Genomic DNA, 4409 nt, shown 5'->3' on the forward strand with positions numbered 1-4409 from the left:
TTCAAAAGCATAGATTCTTCTTCTGTCATCCTTATTCATTGCCCAGATCTCTGATGCATAGCAAGTAATAGTGAAGACCATGGCTTGAATTAGGTGCATTTTAGTCTCTAAACTTACATGATTGCTTTTCAGTACTCTGGAGAGGCCCCTGGCAGCAGATTTTCCCAGTGTGTGTCAGAGAAAGTGCGATTGGCACAGGGCAGAGCAGAGTTTAGGGCTGTTGTACATAGGGTCACTATGAGTCGCAAGCGACTCGTCGGCACATAACAACAACAACAACAATAAATTTGTCATTTGATTTCCTGATAGTTAGTGCTAAGAGTGTTGATTGTGGAACCGAGCAAGCTGTGTTAGCAATCTCAATCTCTTCTCCATCTATCACAATGCTGCCAATTAGCCCAGTAGTGAGAAACTTTGTCTTCTTGATGTTGAGCTTCATTCCACTCTCCAATTAAAAAAAAACAATCAGAACTTTCCAGTTTTTGAAATAAGACAGAATTGAATGTTTGCATTTTATGACCAGCATATATGGCAACATTGCATTTGTATGTGTTTATGTTTTAACAAGTACGGAATAATTGTTGATTAATATTATTACTGGTGTGCTTTTGAGTAATACTTTTTCATATAGTCAGAAGGTTTCTCATGTTTATTCTACCAGTATTACTATTGAAGAGAAATACTAAGTGCAAGCTGTTGATATACATCATAAAACATTTAAATGATCTGACACAAACCTGAGTCAATTGAAAATACATAACACAGCATCATTCATGTATATGCTATCACTTTTACCTCTCCTTTCTCTTTTCCTCAGTTATTGAATTGTAGAATACAATTGAGTTGTAGAATACTACATTGAGTATGAAGACCTGGGCTGGAGAAAGCAACCTTCTCAGCTTAACTTAAAATCTTCACTTAGGCAGCCATTAGCCAATGTAGTGTAAAGAGTGATTATCAGAGGTCCTAGGCATAATGGCAGCTCATCTTCAGGGACAAACTTTAGAAACATACCAATTCAATGAAATTTAAAGGAAGTCTGATAATCTTTACTTTTAGAACTTGTAGATATCATTCTGCTCAAGAAAAATACAAACCCCTGACAATCTAGTTTATTATATTACCCAAAACTGTGAAATTTTGAGCTGATAAGAAACTGTGCTGCAATCCTTAATGCATGAAGTTCGAAACTACTAGCTGCTCTGTTGGGCGAAGGATGGTCAGTCTCCTCCCATGCGATTTACTGTCTCTGAAAACCCACTGGAGGACCAGCTATGGGTTGATTCTGACCCAATGGTACACAACAACAACACAACCACCATCTTCATAAAATTGTTTTAATAGAGTTGTTGAATTATAACTTTCATAGTAAAATATTTAATCATTATATATCCAATTAGTTGTCACTGAATCTACTCAGACTCCTGGTGACTCCATGTGTATCAGGTAGAACTATGATCCATACTTTTCAAAGCATCCTCCCGTGCGATTAACTTTCTCTGAAAACCCCCTGGAGCGTGAGCTATGGATTTATTCTGACTCGATGGTACACAACAACACAACCATTTAAGTAGATCACTAGACCTTTCTTCTAAGCAGTCAATATTTTAGTAATTTGTACCACTCAGGAACTCACAAAAGTATGTATTTAGATTTGTTTGCTAATTTATAGAATTGTGCAACCTTTACCACAGTCTAGTTTAACAAAATTTCCCTCACCATAAAAGTTTCCTTCTTGCGAGAACAACCGGTCAGGAAAGGCAAGAAGTGGCAAGATGGTGTTGGAAAGCACTATGGTTTGTGTGGATAACAGTGAGTCTATGCGGAATGGGGACTTCCTACCTACCCGGCTACAGGCTCAACAGGATGCTGTCAACATAGTTTGCCACTCCAAGACCCTCAGCAACCCTGAGAACAACGTAGGCCTCATCACATTGGTCAATGACTGTGAAGTGCTTACCACACTTACCCCTGACACTGGCCGCATTCTGTCTAAGCTCCACACTGTCCAACCCAAAGGCAAGATCACCTTCTGCACTGGCATCCGTGTGGCCCATTTGGCTCTGAAGCACCGGCAGGGCAAGAATCACAAGATGCGCATCATTGCCTTCGTGGGAAGCCCTGTGGAAGACAATGAGAAGGATCTGGTGAAATTGGCCAAACGCCTTAAGAAGGAGAAAGTAAATGTTGACATTTTCAATTTTGGGGAAGAGGAAGTGAACACAGAAAAACTAACAGCCTTTGTAAACACACTGAATGGCAAAGATGGAACTGGTTCTCACCTGGTGACAGTGCCTCCTGGGTCCAGCCTGGCTGATGCCCTCATCAGTTCTCCAATTCTGGCTGGGGAAGGTGGAGCCATGCTTGGTCTTGGTGCCAGTGACTTTGAGTTTGGAGTGGATCCCAGTGCCGATCCTGAGCGAGCCCTCGCTCTTCGTGTTTCCATGGAAGAGCAGCGGCAGCAGCAGGAGGAAGAAGCACGATGGGCAGCTGCAGCCTCTGCTGCTGAAGCTGGGATTGCTGCAACTGAAGATTCAGATGATGCCCTGCTGAAGATGACCATCAGCCAGCAAGAGTTTGGTCGTGCTGGACTCCCAGACCTAAGCAGTATGACTGAGGAAGAGCAGATTGCATATGCCATGCAGATGTCCCTCCAGGGAGCAGAATTTGGCCACGCAGAATCAGGTGACATTGATGCCAGCTCAGCCATGGATACATCTGAGCCAGCCAAGGAGGAAGATGATTATGATGTGATGCAAGACCCCGAGTTCCTTCAGAGTGTCTTGGAGAACCTTCCTGGTGTGGATCCCAACAATGAGGCCATTCGAAATGCCATGGGTTCCCTGGCCTCCCAGGCATCCAAGGAAGGCAAAAAGGACAAGAAGGAAGAGGACAAGAAATGAGACTGGAGGGAGCTTCTCCCGAAGCTCACAGGGATGTATAGGATGGAGTAGGGCAGGGCTGATAACACTGTCTGTAACTATTACAACCTAAATAAAAGTTTCCTTCTTGCACATCTTCAGTTAATCTTGACTTCCATTACTAGCTTTCTTTCTCTATAGATTTACTTTTTCTGTAAGTGTAAATGAAATAATAAGAAAATAGAGATTTTATATCTGATCTCTTTCATTTCACATAATGAAATTCCTTCTGTTGCATACATCCATAATTAATTAATATTTTACACTTGAATGGTGTTCCATTGACTTGAATAATGCATTTTGAATATGAATTCATCAGTTGATGAACTATTAGACTGTTTCCATTTGGGGAACATTTATACATAAGCTGTTACCAGCATTTGCATACTAGCTTTTGTGTGGACATATGTTTTCATTTCTCTTGGGTATTAATATTTTATTGCTTCTCTAACATATTACTAAAAAGTCTCTAGCTTAGTGCCTTAAACATTTATTATTTTAGAGTTCTTGGTTGTGTTCCTACTGTTCTTAATGGAAGATTTTATTATTCTTTCATGTTTTGCTGTATTTTTCCAATTTCTAAAGAGTGCCTCTGTTTCTCACTTGTAGTTCCTTGCTGTACTTTCAAAATGTGCTTATCTCAACCTCTGGTTCTGTCATCTCATCCCTTTTCTTCTTGTACTGTCAAATTTCTGACTGTCTTTATAAGGACAGAATGGGCCTCTTCAAAGAATCCAAGGAAATCTCTTTATCAGAAAATCCTTAATTTCATCACATCTACAAAGTCCCTCTACTCATGTAGAGACTAATGTATTAAAAATTTCCAAATAATCAGGAACATAAAAATTTAAGTGATCATTATTCAGCCTACCACAGATAGACGCTTATATGTAAAATCGTTGGGTAAGTGATTTCTTTCTTTAAGAAACTACTAGTCTAAAACAACTATGAGATATCATCTCACCCCAGTCAGTACAGCAAAATTTAACAGAACAGCAAACAACAAATGCTGGCAAGGTTGTGGAGAAATTGGAACGCTTATTCACTGTTGGTGGGAGTATAAAACGGTGCAACGACTATGGAAGGCGGTATGGTGCTTTCTCAAAAAGTTGCAAATAGAAATACCATTTGACCCAGGAATTCCACTACTGGGAATATACCCCAAAGAGACCATAACTGACACCCAAGCAGATATTTGCACACTCATGTTTATTGCGGCTTTGTTCAAAATAGTAAGGGTTTGTAAATAGCCTAAATGCCCATCAATAAACGAATGGATAGAGAAGGTGTGGTATATTCACACAATGGAATACTATGCTGCATTGGAAAAACAAGCAACTCATGCAATATTATTAAAAATGGGTGACCCTGGAGGACATCATGCTGAGTGAAGTATCTCAGTCACAAAAGGGTAAATACTGCATGGTGCCATTGTTGTAAAACAGGACTGACATCGGGGTTGGGGGGAACTGAGAAAGATGGGTTCAA

The 4409-nt window shown here is 40.2% G+C and overlaps 1 pseudogene; it reads left to right on the forward strand.

Annotated features, from left to right (window-relative positions):
- The first annotated feature begins 1775 nt into the window (after positions 1-1775).
- Positions 1776-2954, forward strand: LOC102869793 (annotated as a pseudogene).
- The last annotated feature ends 1455 nt before the right edge of the window (positions 2955-4409 follow it).

Source organism: Elephantulus edwardii, unplaced genomic scaffold (genome assembly GCF_000299155.1).
Source record: "Elephantulus edwardii isolate Elephantulus edwardi_28Jun2011 unplaced genomic scaffold, EleEdw1.0 scaffold00016, whole genome shotgun sequence".
Lineage (NCBI taxonomy): Eukaryota > Metazoa > Chordata > Mammalia > Macroscelidea > Macroscelididae > Elephantulus > Elephantulus edwardii.